Source organism: Simochromis diagramma, unplaced genomic scaffold (assembly GCF_900408965.1).
Source record: "Simochromis diagramma unplaced genomic scaffold, fSimDia1.1 OVJJ01000361.1, whole genome shotgun sequence".
NCBI classification, from domain to species: Eukaryota; Metazoa; Chordata; class Actinopteri; order Cichliformes; family Cichlidae; genus Simochromis; species Simochromis diagramma.
In genome coordinates this window covers 11,883,226-11,904,346 of record NW_024386860.1, presented here as the reverse complement: position 1 = coordinate 11,904,346, position 21,121 = coordinate 11,883,226, and the positions used below count along the sequence as shown (strand labels likewise).

General features: G+C 39.1%; 1 protein-coding gene across 11 annotated transcripts in view; it reads right to left on the bottom strand.

Moving 5' to 3' along the window:
* Window positions 1-15,341, bottom strand: part of mef2d (myocyte enhancer factor 2d) — a 101,119-nt gene extending 85,778 nt beyond the window's left edge. For 2 of the 11 annotated variants that reach the window (XM_040030571.1, XM_040030575.1), the window contains exon 1: window positions 15,124-15,337. The gene's annotated coding sequence lies outside the window, so the exon portion shown is untranslated. Of the gene's footprint in view, window positions 1-15,123 lie in introns of all 11 variants that reach the window. The other 9 variants (XM_040030582.1, XM_040030583.1, XM_040030573.1 and 6 more) reach the window with 8 other exon arrangements.
* Between the last annotated feature and the right edge of the window lie 5,780 nt (window positions 15,342-21,121).

Sequence of the window (21,121 nt, the reverse complement as noted above, 5' to 3'; positions counted from 1 at the left end):
CACACGCCTGAAGCCATAGCGACATCACATGCAAATACACAAGCAGAAGGAAGTGTGCAACTTTGGAAGAGTGGAAAGGGGATTTTTCAAGCTCCTCCTTCCTCTACTTCTTCTCTCTCTGGAAATAATCCCAACTGGGGTAAGGCTGTTCCACAGAAAAAGAAGAGGAACAAGGATGAATAAACACCCCCCCCTCCCTCCCTCCCTCCCTCCATGCATATTCTTTCTCCACATTAGCTTATGGCTATCTTAATGAGCCTTGTGCAGATGGTCCCATAACACTGCCACAGCTGTGTGACTGTAAAACGATGCCACGCCCCAGCAAGGAGGAGGCTGTTATGCATTCATATATTCAAATGAGGCCGTAACCTCTCGTTGGGCTTTACTGGAAGTGGATGAGAGGTGTGGGAGGTGTCTGATTAAGAGGGGGGAGAATGGGCGATGAGATAGAGGCTAGATGATAATGACGGAGAGCAAGAAAATGGCAAGATTTCAGATTAAAGACAGACAGAGTAAATAAGAAAGATGATAGGGAAAGACCGAAAGAGCACGAAAGAGAATGGGAAAAAGAAAGAAGGAGAGAGGCTTAGTGAGAGACGAGGAGAGTGTGAGAAGCCTGGGTGTAGCGTTTCAGCTCCTGGCTCTTGCTGCTTGCTATTTCAGCTGTGCTGGAGTGCTGGCCAGCAGCCCCTGCTCTCACGCCATCGTAACCCCGTCAGTATGGTGGCACAGCAATTCGGTTGCATTCACAACTGACAACAGAGAGTCTCCCAATTTCTACTTCCCCCCCCCCGTCTTACAAAGATCACATTTTTCCCTCCTTGGTGTGACTGGCAAAAAAAAAAAAAAAAAAAAAAAAAAAAAAAAAATGCTGACTGGAGTCACAGTTTCTTTCCAATCCCAATTGAGACCACACAGATCTGTGCCACCAACTCAGATCCCCATGTGTTATAGCCTTCACAGACTGATTAGAATCCTCAAAAAGGACCACAGAGACCAAGTTAATCTCACGTCATTTATCAGTGATGATACCCAGACCTTTTGGTAACATGACATCTAAACTGAGCTACCAACAGCAAAGACAAAACAAAGCAGGAATGAAAACCCAAAACTTAATCCGTTTGTAATCATGGAGTTGCCTAAAGGTAGAAACTAAAGGAATGTGGGGAAGCCCAAACAAAATATCACCCAATGTCCTCTTCACAGCCTGGTACAATAAAGTTGTCTGGTCTTTTTAGCTAGTTTCTCTCTTCAGAACAACCTTATGGGGTGCTTAAACTTAGGACATACTAGCACAGGCAGCTATAGCCCAGAGCTTTCTGCTAGGCTTCTCATCCTCTAATTTAGGTTACTGAACTCAACCTCTAAAAAGTCTTTGTGATATTGCTGCCTTTTGGAGCATTTTAATGGAATTATCTTACAAATAATGTAGAGTGTTGTCTGGAACATCCTGTCCAAGAGGTTTGTGCTCCAGTGTTGTATGTTATTAGTCTGTTGCACCTATAAGGTTTATGAAAATCAAGCTTACAAGGTTGAAGCCAAGATAGTGGGTTTAAAATTTAGAGTATGGAAATCACTGTGTATCATCAAGGCGGTTGTGTCACTTCAAGTTTATCGTTCATACAATGAACTCACGCATGATTCCCCCTCAACACCACCAAATGCAAAATAGTTCAGTGTTAAAAGTGTATAGTAAATTCAACTATTCAGACGGCACCATGAAAGCCACAAGTGACTTTATTTCTTTCTCCTTTTTTTTTACCCATTTCAACTGCTTCTTTCTGTAAGGCGAAGAGTTTGAAAAATCTGGCATTCACTTTAACAAAACAGTTCCTGGCAAAAGCAACTTAAGGTATGAGTTAACGTTCAAGTTTTGAGTCAGCAAAAGACTTCTGATTATGAAACATTTCTGTTTCTGGAGGCAGAATGATCCGTGTTTCTGAATACTGAATGATGCATCTGAGGTAGTACACTTTCCTAAAACAGATGCATGACATTTGAAACAAAAATCTCTTCTCTTATACATCTTTTTTTTTTCCTCTTGTAGCTTCCTCCGGTCTTGTAGGTGTGCTCCTTGATCCATGTCCCAACTTCATCTTTTTTTCTGCTTGTTTCTTCCTTTTTAATCTTTTTGCGAGGGATTGTTCTCAGAGTTCTCTGGCAACAATACCAGATAGACCTCCAGTGAACCATCAGTGTGCACAAAGGAGACTGCAGCTTGAGTCATTCAACAGAGAAGCCTTAATCTAAGCTAAATATAATGCTGTGGATTGCTGGCCATTGTTGATTCTGATTCTCAGTAATCCTCCTGGTATCTGCTGCTCTTACTGGATTTCTGGCAAAGTCAGGAACCTTCAATTCCAGCTGTGTTATAAAATGCTGATTTTGTGATGCTATGAAAGCAAGGTCCATTACTATGAGACAGAAATCCAAACTAGGACACTTGTTTTTTTATTTCCTTTAAACATCAGTAGGACACTGGAGTGAGTATGAAAGCATTAAGTTTTGAATTAAAGTCAGAAGCAAGACAATACAGATCAAGTTGACCTTATTTAATAAAGTTTCACTCATTAGAAGTATTCCAATTTATGGATTTAAATCAAATGTTCATTGATATTAGAGGTTTAAATATGTTGAGTCCAAGTCATCTAATTTTTTGATCTCATAAACACAAAAATGTTATTTAGATTAAATAAGCAACAGTGCAGGCAGCTTATTTGATTATTTCTGCTTTTACTAAGTGCTGTTTGTTTAGTTTATCATTTCTCTTCTTTTCACTTTCTTTTTTCTCCATTTAAGAACTCCAAGCTTACTAAGTGCATAGGAGAATTTTTAAATAAAAAGGCTGTAATGCTGAAGGTTGTCAGAAGCTGAACTAAATGGATTCAAACTGAACGTAAGTGGATTTTGATAGTACAGCCTTGTCAAGGTCAAACCAAGATTGGTTTTCTGCAGTGCAACCCTGAGAGTGCTGCGAGTGCCCATCAAGCCCTGTTACTAAAGGTTAATCCTGCAAATTGTGTTGGGTTTAAGTTGCATTAAACCTACAGAGAAGCAGCGGGCTGTGTCTTGATCCAGGGCCAGTGGCCTTTGATCCCACTGCACACTCTGTACGATATCCATTTGGCTAGTTTTGCATTAGATTATTTCTTTGGTAACAAGTGTATTAAAAGAAGGAAAACACAACTTAATCTGGATAAAGTGCTATAGTGAAGCACACTGCACAAGGCAACAGAGTGGGATCACAAAACACCACAGACTCCAGGAGATGAAATGTAATGAGAGGGGCAGAGACCTGCAGACTCCAAAATCCCTGATCAAAATAAATGTTACGTGCATTCAGTGTTTTTATTTTCTCATCTGCTTCTACCTCGTAGTCAAAACGAGGTCAGCCCAGATTTCCATTTTGGCTCCAAAGCTGGTTTTCCAGCAATTTCTTCAGAGGCAGACCAAATATATTTAGCACCCTGAACAAGATATTTTTAGCCAAAAAGAAAAAAAGCCAACAACTGAGGGATTTACCATTCAGTTTTTTTGTTTTTTTCCCCATTTCTCTTCAACTTTTATGCACCAGACCTTCACATAATAATTGCATCTCACAGAGCGAGCAAACACTGTATACATCAACAACCTTTGGAAATTATTGCACATTTTTATCAGCGCTGAAACCAAACTATTATATTTTTTTTCAGTGCTATTAAGTAGTTCAGGATTCAGCATCTAGTTCAAGGGCACTGGCAGAACACTCAGGCTCCTGTGACCTTTCAGATTACCAGAAGGTCTCTTTAAAGTCCAGGCCACCCTCCTGCTCTACTTCCCCAGAATCTGTCATCTGAGGACAAGGAAGAGAAATTCTCTGCTGCTGTTGATCAGGGAGATGAATGGAAAGTCTGTGGTAAACCACAGAGGGCTGATTATGATTTAGGTCATAATTAGAATCAACAGAGAGCAAATTTTGTCAAACAGGAATTTGGGATCCAACTTTCTCTATAAGATCAGAGTCCCTGAGTGGCACATAAAGGTGAGACCAGCAGTCACCTTCCATATAGAAAGCCACAACATCTCAAGTTGTTTTCAAAGCAACAAAACTTCCAAATATTCTGCATCATATTTTGCTGATCAGTATAGAGCAGAGGTATATCTCACAGGTTTCCTCTTCAGTGGACAAAGTGTAATGGCCATATTGATTAAATGGCCCCGGGAACTAAATATCCCCAGAACCTTATTCACAAACCAATTCAGGAACCAACACGAGAGCATTAGCTCAACTGAAAACACTGATTGGTTGGCAAATTGGATCAATAATGGATTAAATGAACTCCCTTTCATACTATAATGACACTAACTTCTCATTATGCCACCTTTGCTTGTTCACAGCGAATGGAACAAATGGCACTGAGGCTCCAGTGTGTGTTTTCAGATAACATGCTGATGTACCCGAATCAGAGGTGTGACGTGAAACAGAACAGAGTCGTGGTGTCTGGTGTAGAGTGCACCATAATACTGGATCTCCCATCCACACAGACATCGATTCAGTCTCTGGGACTTGAGTCTGGTGCCGGCTTAAAGGTGCAACAACAATATCTACCTATTCCATTCCTTTACCTTTCACACAAAACACATACAGAATATAAGCACAACAGTCCTGCACTGAACACAGTGTATGAAACTGGTCATTGTCAGCATGAATATTACCTTACACCTGCCATTAAACCTAATTCAGTGCTAGAGAGTTTTGGTATCAACTGCAAAGAAGTATCAAAATAGTCTTGTACCCAAAGCTACCATTAAATACCTAATGGTGTGATTTTAGGATGGATCCCAAATTAGAGTTTTGCCAGTTTTAATCTATTTGATGGAGGCAAAGTTACTTTTACTTCAAAAGCAATTAGAAAATTGTTTTTGTAGAGAAACAGGCATTAAGTTACAAAAAAAAAGTCTATAAATAAAAGGTTAGTTTTGGTATTTGTAACAGCAGTGGCACTGATTTTTTTTCCCTATCCGCCTGCATGTAGATGAGTCTGTAGACATTTCATTGCAGTTTGGAGCTTCTGTTTCATATGTTACTGACAGTGAGAGCTCCAGAGCCCCAGAAAGTCCATTCTAATAGTTCCGGTCATTGATATACCTTTTTTCTGATGGTCACTTGCACTTTTCTATTTCCTGTGGCAAATAATTTTTTAGAAGCTTATAGTTTGATTCTTGATCCAGTTGGCCAATCAGAATCAGAACCTAAAATATGACATTTCTGCCCACAGCACAATAGATAGAGGGTTACTAATGCATTTAAACTTAGGTTAACCAGCTCTTGGATATACTGAGATGTCTGGTTTTCATAACTGAAAATGTTTTCATTTTTTGGAAAGTAAAAAAGATACATTGAATTTCCCTCTGGAAGAAACTTCACTTCTATCTGATTGACTGATTGCAGTTTTGCATTCAAAACTATAACTTAAAACTTTAATTCTAGAAAGAAATGTGGTTGCTGTTTGAACAAGCTGATGTGAAGCAATAAAAAATGACTGCTGACATGAAAGAAAAGCACATTCTAGGATTCTTTTAAATCTACAAGTGAACTTAAGAGGTCTGCTTATAAAATAGTTATGTATTTTGAAGATTGAATCATCTGTTTGTTAAATATTGAATGGTGAATTTAACGGGGCAAAAGTGTTTCAAATGAATTCTTGCAGACATGTTTGACATTTTATTGACCTCTCACATAGTGATACAACATCTTCTCACTATTCAGTCAAATGAAGACAAGTACAAAGACAAATTGCAGTATATTACAGCATCAAAAGCTTAGAATGTTTCTCTAATGACCATCTCAAGTATTTAGGTTTTAAATAGGTTTAATGCTAACCTTACGCAAATGCTAGCTACCTTTATCAAAACAAAAATATACCAAAGGCTGTTTGGGTTCCTTTCTAACATTCATTGACTACTACTCAAATAAACAACCTATAGTATTAACACTTTGAGGAGGAGATGGACAACACTCCTAATCACATCCCTAGTTACATACAAATGTGAATTTTCTCAAAAGTACTAGACAATGTTATACTATTTTGGTACTCTGTGATGAAAAATGGTTTTTCAAGTAGTAACTTACATTTTAATTTTATATCCATCTTGTCCTGTGCCTTTTAGAGATCATCTGTCAGTCAAGCAGTATGGATGGGAATGGGAATGATGTCTCCTCCTCAATGAACTTTCAGAGAGTATCATAAAATCATCAATCAAATCAATTGTTCTTACTGGAATGTTTCTCAGAGGAAAAAACAGAATAAGTAAATGTTTAAAACTACATAGAAGAAAATATTTGATCACAAAATTACAAGAAATCTCTGAGTAAGGAGCAATAAAATAATTAAATAATTTATAATACTCAAATTGAAAACAGTTAGCCAATTAATATTATTTGTCATATTTTGTACCTTAGCTCTTAACTTAATTAAGATTTTTACATCATTGTTATTTTAGTATTTGCATTCTGAAGAGCAGATTAGACATTACTGTCCTGAAACATGCTGAGGATCTCACCCAGACCACAGCCTGTCCAACACAAACACAGCTAAACTAACAAGAAGTCTCCATTGAGCTGTTTGAAGCAGCCTCCATCCCGCACAGCCATAATCAACACTCCACTCCACGACTCGAAAATCACTCCACTCGTTAAGCTACCTCTTCACAGAAACACACACACACTTCAGTCTTCCTCAGGGTGGGCCCTGATCACCTCCCTGCCCTCCGGACTGACTCCCCCCACATCTCCCCAACCCGATCTTCTTCCCTCTTCTCTATGTGCTCATTACCTTAATTGATGTTTAACCCATAGATCAGCAGCTGATGATGGCCCAATTAAGAGCTTGCTGGAGGACAGGGATTAGGCCTGTGTAAGTAAGGGAGTTTGTTGGCCTGCAGTTACAGCTTTTGTGTACCCTGATTTTTCACTTTGGCCTTAAGGGTCAAATCAGAGAGACCATGTTGGCAAGTACTTACAGGCTACATGAGGAAACAATTACAGTATGTACATTAGGGAATTTTCACCAGTCACGACAGCAAAGCTGGTAATATTTTCAGCTCGTGAGTCTGTGTACATTTGTCTTCTTGTCTTTGTGGCCCTGAAGGGGACCTGGTTCTGGTTTGAGTACTTTGGCAGGTGTTTGTATGTCTGTACAGAAATTTTGTCAACATGAGTGAATGGCTCCAGAAGTTGGGTGGCCAAGGGGACCCACAACTGTCTGTTTGTCCGCATGTTGACAACATAAGAGCTTCAGTACCATCCAAGATTAATTTAAAAAAACAAACAAAAAACACTCATGTGTTCGAACCATATGCATCATATACCGGTGGAGTCCAGTGCTGCCCAAAGTGACTAGTTTCATTATCAGTGAAAACACTTTTCTCTGTTGCTCCAATTTATAAAAAAAAACAAAAAAACAAAACCTTGTTTGGACTACAAAATGTTATTAACATTATTAACTGAAAAACGTCCAACACAGACTCCACCGACCATAACTTTTTCAATTTAAGAAGCCTACATCATATTAATTTACAGGTTGATGATTTTAATTTGGTGGTCAACCAAAACACGCCATTGCTGCAGCTCTTTTCACCTTCTGGCTTCTTTAAATCGCTCGTGCATAAAAGCCCAGTCTGTTCTGAACGACATAAAAAAATAAAAAATAAAAAATAAAAAAACATTGTTTGCATATTCTTATGAGCATAGCTACAATCCACACAAAACTGGTAACTAAACCTCACCATTCATGTGCACACATTCAAGCCACAGCCACAGCCATAAACAAGTCACAACATTACAGGATGGCGTTAACATTTCCTGGATTATTTGTGCTATATTGTCATGGATTACTCACAAACAAGCCATCTGAGGACAGGTCAGACACATGAAAATACAGTAACCCAGACACTGATTTCCATATCAGATGTAAAGTTTCTGACAGTCTGCCTGTTTTGCAGTTATTTCTGTTTTGTTTTTTGTTTTTTTAAACATAGCTTTATGGACATGCGAGCAAGGCAAAGGTTAACTACATACATATTATCTTTTGTGACTTTGCAGACCTTTTGCATGCACAAAAAATTATGTAAAATGTTAAATGGTACATTAAAGATCGTAAAAATTGATATGGCTAAACAATTTGTCTACAAGATATTTCAGGTCTTAAACAGTTTTAGTTCCTGCCAATAAAATAACTCAAGTTTAGAAATATCTCTTTTCCCTGATGTATTCATAGGTTTATTTTTCACTGCTTTAACATCGCATAAAACAGAAATTACAAAAATCTAAACAATCTGTGACGATGTTTGAAACCAAATAATAAATGCATGCTTTTATGGGGTGGTATAGTACTTTTAACAAGGTGAGACAGATGGTGTTCTCACTTCACTGAGATCCTGGAACACTGATATTCCATGCCACGTGTAAACCATGAGGAAATATCCTAAATCCCACGTAAATGTTTCAAACAGTTTAAGAAATACAAAGGTGGATCCTGTTTTTTTTTTTTTGTTTTTTTTTTTAAAAAAGGACCAAAAGATAATCATATGCTGGACGAATAATCAGATTTCTTCTCTTCTTTTTTTCGTCCAAGTGTTCCCAGCTGGTATGAAAACAAAAGCTGGTAAATTACAGCAGAGCTCAGAGCCGAGCACAGTCATGCTTTGCCAAAAAAGCATTTCAGATCTCCCTGATATCTTTATCGCCAGTAGTTCTTGTCAGGAGACGTAACACTTCTTGGAAAGTTTGTTTAAATTCAAATTTTGGCATAACCGAACCCACGATCGCAGATACTTACCGTTTGTTCTGATATCTGCTTCTTTTTTTTTTATCATTTTAAGAAATACAGCAATGTTCAATTGATAGTTTTCTGTAATTCAACTTCTTTGTCAGTTGCACATGAAGGCTGTTTTCCAAACCACGACAATAGAAATTTGACAAAAAAAACAAACAAAAAGCCTTATCTCAGGGTCCGCATGTTTTTTTTTTTTCCAGTGCTTTCAGCCACGTCCCGTGGTCTTCATTAGTAGACAGGAAATGTTCCGTTTTAATAAAAGCTATTTTGGTATTCCATTCGTGAAGTTAAAATCAATGTTAAATATTTCACAGCATTACTACAGAGAGATATACACACAGATTTGAAATTTTGCAGTAGATTTAATTTCGATTTACTACCACTAAATTGCATTTCAAGTATCGATGCCCCCAGATTACCAAAGAAAATGTTGGCTTGATTGGTTAAATGGATTTTTGCAATACTTAGCGCAAGTAACAGCAAACTGTATCCGTGTCATGTAACATTGTTCGATAAGTCCTATTTATTTTGTTTTGCTTGTAATCCGAGCATGTATAACTAAAAATAAATCAAATCTAAAAATCTAACACACTGAACTCTTCCACTCGAGGTCAGGGGAAAGACAACAAACAGTAGGCGCGATGAGCCGCGCGAGGAGTGGCAAATCTCGCCTGGGCTGGTTCCTCCACTACACGTGGGGCTTCTCTGGCTGCAAGCACAGAAGGGAGGCCATTTTAAAAATCACAGCAGGGGGAGAGTGGATTGTGAGGTGAAGCTTGCTGCTGCTACTTCCCACATTAAAAGGCTGATGGTCTCCTCTTGGTACAAAAACACCTTTGGCTTTAAGTTCCATTAACAGAGAGGGAGTGAGGACATTTTTTTTCCTCTTTCAATGTGCCAGGCTAAAGCATTGCCCTGCAATGATTGAATCATGGCCATAATAGCAGAAGGCAGAGGCCTGCTGTGCGGCTGAGTTCTTCCTGTTCTCCTTGCTCAGCGTGGGAACAGCCGTGGATAGAATCTGCCCTGGAATCAGCACACAAAAGAGGCCATGAAAGCAACAGGACCAGAGCAGGTAGTAATTGCTCCTTTCTGCTGAAATGCTCCGTCAGTTTGAAAAGGAGCATGGCTTGTGGTGCAAGGCTTTCAGTTTGACAACGGTGAAGGGGTGACGCTTATCTAACCCAACCTACAAGAAAGGCTTTTGCGCCATCGTGGGATGAGAGCGTGGGTCAGCTGAGGGTGAAAACACAGGGAAAACACATACCCAACACAGATGCTTTACTACTATTATACAAGGCCAAGTCTGAGTTGAAAGGGTAAACAGGCAAATCAATGAGATGGCAGGTGACTTGCCCTGCACAACATGGTAGCTACAGTAGCACAGCTTGCCTCTATTCAGCAACTTTCTTATTTCTTTTCTCTTCAGTTTCCTTGGTGCTGAAATATAAAACAGGGTTTTTAAGTTCCACAGCATGCTGATGTAATTTTCTGCTCTCACTAGCTAATGTGGCCTTGGCTTCAGCAGTGATTAAAGCCCATCAATACCCAGCCCAGCCAACAAACAAATTGATTAATGAAAATTAGACCTCAGACTTTTCCACTATGAAAGTCAGGAAGGTCTTGACTAATGGAGGGCTCTGGAAAATCTGTCAGGGAACAAATGCACTGCTGCTCACTTGTTCCTTAGTTTAATTCAAATCTCTGGTACAGTGTCTAAGCTTTCATTATCCCAACGTAGGTAAGAAGTGTTAGAATTTGGTCGTATTTTATCAAAGCTGCTGCTTCAATTAATGATCAGGTTTAACTAGCACATTAACTAGCAGGCATACTGCCAGAGCCCAATTATCTAAATACCCACATAAATTTAAGAAAACACACTTGCAACATTAGTACCTCGTGCATTTTTTAGTCATATCACATTATAATTCTTGGTAAATAGAAGATTTTTTTTTCTAAGCACTTAAATGAGGTTTCATGCCTCCTTCTGCAGTTTAAGACCAACATGCCTCCTTAAAGTGCTCGGAAAGATTACAAAAAGTTATTACTTCAAATCTCCACATGGCATGGTAAATGAGGGCAAGGTAAACAAACATTATCCAACTTGCTGGTTAGTACTGATTTCAAATTAGTCAACCTTCTGAGTCCTTCTGGATAAATGGCAGAGAGTGGTGAAAAGGAAATCAGAGTGCTGATGAATGATTAAATACAGAACTCATTCCTTTTAAGAGGCATTTTATTCTTTCTTCATAAAACTGTGATGGCATCGTTAGATAACATCTCTTGATTTCATTATACTGTGAATTATTCCACTAGTCACACCCCTTTGATGTTAACTAACTGAATGTTAAATAACTTCTAGATTGAGTTGACTGGCCAGTTGATCAGGGGAAAAAAAAAATTAACTCAGCAGAAAGAGGTGAGGTTCAATCGGTTAGGCATTCTTATTGTTTCAACAGGCTGGTCCTAGAGGTAATTACACAGGAATTACATATGACAGGCAGGTCTGTCAACAACCTTTGACGTTGCTTATCATTTTGAAAAAAAATAATCCGCCTAGCGTGAGTCATTTATTAAAAAGGTTACTGCTGGCTATTTCAACACATAATCCTTACGTGCACACTAGTGTCTTTAGCAGGTGGCTTGCTTCATTTATGCATTTGCTAGAATTAAACTTTAGAGGCCTTTTCTATGTCCAAGAGATAAGAAAGAATATAACACGTAACATCGGTACCACAGTGGTTCAATGCAAAACATATATTTATATATTAAAATAACATTGAATGGGTTTTTTTTAAGATTTTTGCCACTTTATTTTACTTTTTGAGTGTTCTGCTTCCTTGATAATTAAAATAAGTAAATATTCAATAATTAAAAGACCAGTTGCTGAAGATGGTCCCCTGTAGAAGATGTGAACTGCTGCTTTTGAGCCTCATGTAAGATTCACCAATGGAGAGCTGTTGAGAGCTGGAGCTGTATGGTCAATGTTGACCACTGCAGAGCAAAGCGCTGTGTGGAAGTCCACAAACATGCCAGCTATCACCAGTTGTTGGATTGACAGCGGCAGGTTGGAGAGTTTTAACACGTCGTCCAACCCCAGCCCTAATATGAACTAATTAGCTGACTAAATTCAAATGAAAGTAATGAATAACTCAGTCGGTTCAGTCATTTATCATCAAAACATTTTCTTCTCACAGCTTCTCCAAAGGGAGGATTTGCAGCTTCTCATATTGAAAATTAAATTAACATTTTAAATTAATTTATTATTTGGCCAATTCACAATTTTCAAACACTTAATTAAACTTTTTTTTTTTAGTTAAGTATGAAAAAACAATCAGCAGCCTCAGCATTAATGCAATTGCATGCGTTGATACATATAAGGACACGTCCTACGAAGCCATCAAACTGAATGTTTAAATGCTGTACGCACAAGAAACCACAGGGCTGTGTATTTAAACACATTCAGCTATGTCACTGTGCTTCTGACAGACACCGACAATCTCTGCAATGTCTGGAAAATGCGCCGGCTGACTGCCTATGTTTGCAGTTCAGCAGGAAGCTGCACCAGGAGAGAATGATTGTACTTCCTCAAATTTGCAGAAGCAAAGAGAAGGAGGGGGGCACGCTCCCCCCACTGTGTTTTGACTGTGTCCAACAGAGCACACGATGGGAGCACATGGTAGAGCTCTAGCATGGAAAACCTAAACCAAACCTGGTTTTGTTCGTTTTGTTTTCCCCATGTTCTCAATCTCAACTCTTAATTTGGATTCAGCAAAATTTATTTCAAGATAATTCATTTCAACGATAAAAGTCATCTCTGTAAGTTCTATCCTAGCTTGGATGGTGCTTTGACTGGGAATGAGAGCTATGTACAGATTTGCCGGCAGTCACAGTTCTCAGGGACACAAAAGCCCATTATGACAGTTGAGCCTATACTGTGAGTTATCTGAAGCATAAGCCTCTTTTCACTGAACAAGTCCGGTTACAAAATAAATTTTGCTCAATTCATGGGTTGTATTCCTATATGGCCACACAAGCATAGGGGAGAATACTTTGAGACTCTATTGCACACCTAAGAGCAACTATTTTGCCTCCTTTTAAAGGTGCACCAGAGTGCAGTGGAATAAACTTCTGAAGGAGATGGCGATGTTTTATATAGGACCTCTGATAATGTCAGAATCAGGATTACAGCCAGCAGGGTCACACCTCACAATCTCGCATGGAAGTAAAAGGATAAGAGAGATAAGGTGATGCATTAGTAAGGGGGATAATCGCTGCCTGGACATTTTGATAATGTCAGAAACACAAAAAGCATTTCTTTCAATCAGTCCAACTTCAGATTTTACTCACATATTTTTAAAAAGATATGGCTGATGTAAACGTTAGTGTTTTTAGTGCAAAACCTAAGCTAGAGATTGGGGGAGAACAGCATACAATACAGGTGTTAAGCTAGGGACGCTGCAGTTACACCCAAACCTGTGACCACCTTTACGTCTTAGACTTAAACTATACTAGAGAATTAAACTGGGATACTGGCAGCTTCAAAACAGCGGCAAACTTTCAGGCAGCAATCACATTTAAGATGTTAGACCAAAGGAAAGCTGAGGGAGACCAGGAGAAGATCTGATGTTGGCAGGTCCAGTTTTCTGGATGACGTTCTGACTCTGTTTTGAAGACCGATTTCACTTGAGAGTTGTAATTTGTTACTTCTTAGAACTTAACTTTCATTTCTTGATTCACCATGCACGACATGTTCATATTAAGATTAAAAAAGCAAAATAAAAATCTATTTTCGGTCTTAAGTAGTAAATAAGCAAATTCTTCTGTGAATATTAACAAGGTTTTTTTTATATATATATTTTTAGCTTTCTGATTTGATGTTACTTGAAATGAGGAATTTAGTTGCAATTCGTGATACTTTTATATATTCATCAGTGGTTTAATGCCCACAGTCAGTTCTGCCCTCCATCTCCATATTACCTGTCTTATCAGGACAAACACTCATCTGTGGTGTAAGCTTCTAAGGCGAACATGCCCTACTGACAAAGACTCACAGAGAACACCTAATCTGTTCTCCTCTGGCTGCTGCTACGCTCGCTAGCACCCTTACCTGGACTGGCTCCCTGGAGAGCCACTGACACCTTTTTTGGCAATCTGGACTTTACCTGCAGGCATTGTTGAACCGCTCATCTGCCAGTGTTGCGGTGCATTCCTCTGCTGCACTAGATAATGATGTAATAGATAACTGTTCCTCCTGCCTCCTGACATGCCAGACTCCTCTCTAGGGACATATTCTCATTGTCTTGCTGCCCTCTAATCCCAATCACCTGCCTCTCTGAGATGCTGTGCGTGGGAAAAGAAGGCAGACGGGCCCCTTCTGATTTCAAGCAAAACTCAGAGCTGACTTGACAGCAGCTTTATTTGGGTTTATTGATGCCATCATTACGGGCTGCTTCCACGAGTAAAATGGTTTCCGGGTTTCAGGGGGAAATTAGAAGTTTGATGGCACTCTCTCCCGGGAGAGAAGCAATTACGCACGGCAATGAGAGCACAATTGTCGGAAATGGGCTCATGAAAGAGACATAAAATAATTCAACAGCCGCGATAGCTTAAAGGATATGAGGGAAAGCGTCCGATGTGGTTTTTGATAAAGAAACACAATTTCACCAATCACTACAGTTTTCCTAGAGCAAAAACTGCGCTCTTCTCTCTTCATCTGCCCACTTTCTCCGCAATGTAAACATGTCATTTAACACGTAAACGAAATTGATGGCGCAATAAAAGTTGCCAATAAACTAAACATGCGTTCTTTTCTTGGAATGAAATTGCTTTGAAGAAATGAAGAGAAATCACGTCAAAACCCGGCTGACACTCGTCATAAATCGTTTCTGACAGCTCTTAATGGAGTGTTATTACTGTTGCGCACAACGCTCAAATCCACCAGCTGAGAGATGCTGTTTACTGAAGGTCTGTGGGACTGAAACGTGCGAGCACGCAGTGAGAAGTGAGCTCTGACCGTGGCACTGGTATTAACTTAGTAAACTACACGAAGAACTGTTTTCTTGATACAAACACTGACAGACACTTGGGAGGTTTTACACGAGCACCGTGCACATCCTCCTCAGAGTTACCACAACCACGGCTCTGTGGCAGTTTTTCAACTCCGACACAAACATGCAAACACATCAACAACAAACAACACGGCGACTGGACACGCAGTTGCCAGAACTGCCCAAACACAGGAAGAGGCAGGAAAAAAATGAGGCAAACGTGAAATGCGGACACAAGCTGGTAAAGAGTGACTTACCCGGGCAGTGTCCACATCTGTTGGAGGAGACGGGAGATTCAAGCGTTACACTTCGTTGCATTCAACGCGTTCAGGCGGTTTGGACGAAGATGAACTCTCCGCCGAGCGCGGTGGACTACCAATTAAAACAATTCTTCCTACTTGATGTACAATGTAACTATTTAGTTATGGCAAATGGTGCCTAATCTATCCTGAGTGGCATTGCTTTAAGATTGACAGGTGCGCGACCAATGGGGGGCGGCTGTCCGCGATGCCCCGACCAATGAAATTGTCGGTGCGGAGTTACTGGAAGGTGAGCTGAGAAGTAGGAAGGGCTGATGGCGACATCATGTGTTAAGAGTTTATATCCCTCCGCTTGTCTTGTTTTGAGAGCAAAGACACTCTCACTGCTTGTTATTGTGGGCTACATTAACCGGAAAATTGGAGCTTATGCGACTTAAGCATATTTTGATTGTTTTTTAATTCTTGCTTTAGTTGCTTTGAATTCCCCCCTTTCCCAGATCTCCCACCATCTAGGAGATTTTCGTATAATTATCGTGGGGAAACGAATAAAAACAAACGTTTTAAATTATCGAGTGCCATCTTTTTCTCTCGCACAATAGATGTTTAGGTTGTACATTTACCTAGAAAGGCATATAATTGCAAAATACTGCCTCTTTTCAATATCCAGTCCCTGGATAAATGTTAGGCTACGTCCTTTATTTGTTCTATTCGCATAGGTAGTCCTATTATACATGTTGCAATTAAATGAATAAAAATTAACTATTTGATTTCCGCGTGGAAAAGTTGTGTTTGTACTGGGTGTCCACCGAGTGGGGTTCAGTAACTTTCCGCCGCCCTACTTAACCGTTCTTGGCGGAGGAACACGATGTTTACAGTGGGGACATAGGGACGTTACCTTGACACATGTAGTCAGTTGGCGCTTGTGGCGGAGCAGCGGGAGAAACACCTGCGTGAAGATTGCTTTTGCACCCTCCCGATTAGACTTCTTTCTTTCTATGTTAAAACATTTTACTCTTTCCAATTTCAACGGCGTGTGTGCGTTAGACCACGTCACGTTACGTCAGCACGGCGCAAATGGCTTGGCTTCGAGAAGTCGGCTAATAAGGGTCGTGCATGAGATAGCGTTACGACTACAAAAGGTGACGTCACGGTCCTGTAAAGTTAGTTCAGCGGTTTGTCGGTAACTTTTTAATACCCGTGAAATTATAAAATGCAATAAAGTCCGACTTAGAGACGTAGAAAATAGACTTAAAAAAAAAAAGAAAAAAAAAGACCCACTTTGATGAATTTTCTGTGTCATACAAACTAATAAAAAATCTGCAAAATGCCTGCAAAGTAACTGACAGCTAAAATGTTCATTAAAATGTAGTCCGGGCGAAATATAAAGTACTTGGCAAGAAATAATACTTCTCTAAATGTTGGGATGAATGTAATTTGTTACTTTCCAGCATTTAATAAATCAGTGGAATGTCAGGTAAAATAATTTAAAATAGAATAACAAAAAAGAACTGAAGATGAACAAAACATATGATGTAGCATACCAGCATATACCATCTGCATGCCAAGAGTGTGTGAGTGTATTCCTGTACACGGGCCCACACCTGAATGTGATGTGTGGGCGTCATGCAGAGGGAATGTGCCACACAATCTGGACTACACTGTCACATTGCATGGTAATGCCACATATGACAACAGCAGCACACAGCAGGGAGTGGACAGCTGACTTCTCTCACACAGCAGCAAGATGGAAATGCTTCCCACAAGGGGAAGGAATTTGTGTTCAGGAATCTTCTAGTTTGCAGTGTTTTATCTCAGTGAAACTTACTGATGTTGAGCAACAATATTTCACATAAAAACATACTGAGGGAAAGTAAGGCCGAATAGCTGGTAAAGCTTATTATACAACATCACAAATCTTAAGATGAAGATAAGATTTCCTTTTTACTGATAAAGTTGAATAAGGAAGAACCAAAGTGATGAATTAACAAACACTAGTAGCAGTATAGTGACAACAGCTCAGACACTAAGAGAGGGAGTGACAGAGAGAGAGATTACCCAGTGTTTTCTGCTTTACATAAGAGGCTTATACGGTGGGGTTTTTCGGAGGAGAATTGCAGTAGTCAGATGGACGTCCCGCTGTCCTCCTCTCTTACAGCTGGGTAGTCCAGCGGTCAGCTGCTCGCCCCCGGGGTCAGCGAAATGCCACGGGAAAAATGACAGCAAACAATCGCAGCCAGACTAGAGTCTGGAATAAAAACAGGAAACGCAGCTCATGTCAGGCAGTACAAGTGGCATAATCAAAGCTACTGATCCTGCTGACATATAAGTTACTGCATTATTTAGAAGTTTAACTTTGTCGTTGTTTGATTGCACAGATTCCATTGTAGCGGCATAAACTGCTTTTGTGGGGACTTTTTCTTCTCACAATAATAGAAGTAAGTAGAGCTTTTCATTCAGTCCAACTTGTACCTTTAGCTTGGCGCCCCCTGTTGAAGCAAAGATGCTACACGAGGCCCTGTTAACTGTAATTCATTAGATTCATTTGAGATCATATATAGAGCACTAAACAGATGAAGAACAAAGAGACCTGCATCACATATGTACCACTGAGAAAAGCTGAACAAACTGGCTACTGAGCACTAGTCCGGTGTTAAATGTTATCTTCATGCAGTACCTGTCTGTGGCTGTTTTTTATCTATTTTTGGTCTGTGGTAGATTATATTTTGCAGGGAAGACAAATTGCTGTTGCAGCATGCACTGATATTTTAGACAGTAGTCGTACATGAAAAACAGGTTTCTCACTCTGGTGTTGGAAAAAACGTGGCTGATCTGCACACAGCTGTTATCTCAACCTCACCTTTAGGAGGAACTGAAGTGGGTTTCACTGATGTTCTGAGGTGTGAATGGAAGTAAATCCCTGCACCAGGTTTAACATGTGTTAGAAAGCTTGTATAAACAACTTCAAAGGAGGGAAAAGCTACAAAACTTAAATTAAATTAAATTAATTGCTACAACCTATAAGCAATAGTTCAGAGTTGCTTCGATGTATTTTTAATATAGGCATGTCCTTGTCTTGTACTGTACTTGTACTGTAGTAGGCTTCTTCTTTCAAGGTGGCCACCAATGACCGTAAGTAGGTTACTTATGGGAAGGTGGTAGGCTACTCATTGTAATTTTTGTCATTATTATAAATGAAAGGTGTGGAAAATTAGAGCATGTTTCACTGAGTCCCAGATCCCAAAGAGACAAACAGGAAAACATCAGAATCTCTGTAGTTGTAGAAATGCCTTTATTTTAATGTGAATCTGAAGATTGCAGTCAGTTGTGCCAGTGTCTCAACATTATATTTCATGTTGCCATGGTATTTTAATTGCTTGAGCTCGTGTTTGTGCAAACTGCACTTGTGGGGGGGGGGGGGGGGCTCAGTTGGGCTCAGTTGGTCTCATTTAGCAGAAAGTTCAGAGATATAAGCAGGAATTCAGTAACCCCTCTACTGTCCATCAGCTTGAATTCCCAACCCACAATGCTCCTGAAGACTGCTAATGTGTTTGGGAGGGCATGAGGTCACTATGGCTGGAGAACACTGCAGAAAATGACCGGTGTTATGCAATCAAAAGAAGACTCTTCTTTCATGAACCGATGAATACTGACAACTGCTCCATGTTTGTGCACTAGCTCCAAATTGTTAACCTCTCAGAGCACTGCATGTTTTGAAGACAGAATGATGAATTAGCTTAGTATTTTTGAAGCTACTGAGCTGGCATATTAAATCTTATAATCAGAGTGCTGAATAAAAAATTAGAATATCTTTTGTGTATAAAGTATTCACCCAAGACGGCATGGACAGCATTCTGTACTGGTGTGTAGAGGTGAGGCTCATTGCTAGTCAGACAACCCCTTTAGTCTGCACTCAAATTAGCTACTGGATGTTATTTTCAAAAGTTTATATCAAGATGTAAGACTTTCTGAGAAAAGTTGTCACTGAGCTTGCTGATCCCTTAACCTCTCCTCAGATTGTCTTAAAATGTGATTTTTTTGTACTTTCTTTAAAATTATGTGTAAAAAGTTTCACTTCAAGTGCAAATGGTTGTCTGTGTATACGTGTTAGCCCTGCGACAGACTGGCGACCTGTCCAGGGTGTACCCTGGCCCCCGAGACGCCGAAAAGGATAAGCGCTAGAGAAAGGATGGATGGAAGTTTCACTTCAAATAGTGCCATCATCAAATCAGACTCTGATCATCTCTGTTTTCTCTGTATTATTGTGGGGTCTTTAACTTACAATTTAAAGCAATTTGAGGCAACTGCTGTTGTGATTTAATGCTATATAAATAAAATTGAGCTTGTTAATACGCAGCCCAATAAGCACAAGACAAATTCATTTCTGAAAATTGACCAAGACCAAGAGGCAAAAGTGTCAAGAAGCAGTATTTACTTTTAAGGGAATAGTACTGTATTTTCCACATATTCATTTTGTTTTCTTTCTTTTTTTAAATGTACTTTAAGATATTTGTTGTGCAGTAAAAATCAAATAAGAGTTCCATAACAGATGTTTGCTTTGATTACACAAACATTATGTAGGAGTAGGTAATGGAGCCATTCATTTGTAAACAAATGGACTAAATAGCTTGAGGATATTATGTAATATTATACTACAGTATGTTTCTAACTAAGCAGGCAGCTCATTCTCTTTGTCTTGACAAGAACTTATTTAAAGATATGTTTGAAAGAAATGTGAAACATATAAAAGTGGAATCAGAGGTGACATGCGACAATATATTTGGATGCAAACTATAATGTGATATCTATAATCCATGTATTCCAGTATAACTTCCTAAATGTTAGCACCTCCTTAGCACTTATTCAATAAATTTGTTTTGAAGATAAAAGACATTTTCTGATGATTTGACCTTAATTGACCTTGAAGAAGCACTCAGAGGTCTAAAGTAATGATATTTAGAATCCACATATTTCATTCCCTATAGGCTTATATGTCGCCAATACAAACAATGGCAGTAAGAAACATAGTTCTATTTAAAACTATAATAGTATAATTACCTTCAGCTCAATCTATTGGATGTAAGTAAAATTTGAAGGATTATTAACCCGATCCCCCTCTACACCCCTGCAAAGTTTTATCAGAATTCATTCAAAACTATTGTGACTACAGACAGAAGGGCATGAATGCAAAATTTATTTATTTATTTTATTTAGGACAGTGCATGTTAATGAACATAAATGTAAAAAAAAAAATTACATGAATGTAAACATACCAGATTATAGCCAAGGGCTAATTTCCATCTGTTGTCCTTAAGCATAAAAAATAGACATAATAATTCATCATTCATTCATAACAAAAACTCCATCACCAAACTTACACATACACACCATTCTGTTCCCAAATAAAACATTAAAACTATACAAATCATAATCTCCTCAACAGAGGGAAATATTTGCATTCAGTAACACAGTCATGAGTTAGGAGACTGTAAAGTTGAGAGCCTGTGAACTGATGCATGGTTACTATAACAACCCACAGTCTACCTATGAGGAAATCAAATAAACAATACCAGACATGTCAAGGTCTGATTGTACAGTTATCATTTTCCAAACTTAAAAATCATATTATTTATACTTGTAATAATATTAATGATAATTGGAGGTCAGAGTCAGATGATGACACCATATGAGGACCCTGATATGATACCATAACCTGGCACAGCTTGATCTTTAAGGCTCCATTCATTTTCACACATTTCCTCTCACAGTCCTGTCACGCTGTGAAACATCGCTGCACAGATGGACGACTTGTTTGCGTCTGTATAAGTCAAATTTAAGCCGCTCTGCTGACCTTCTGCTTCTCTCACTCCCAGGTATAATTTATGAAAACACTCAGCAGTGTCAATGTAAATGGATACATTAATGGAAAAGGTTGAATGAATGAGTGTTGAAATTAATGAATGTGGATTCCCCCCCCCCCCCCCAGTACACAAGGCAA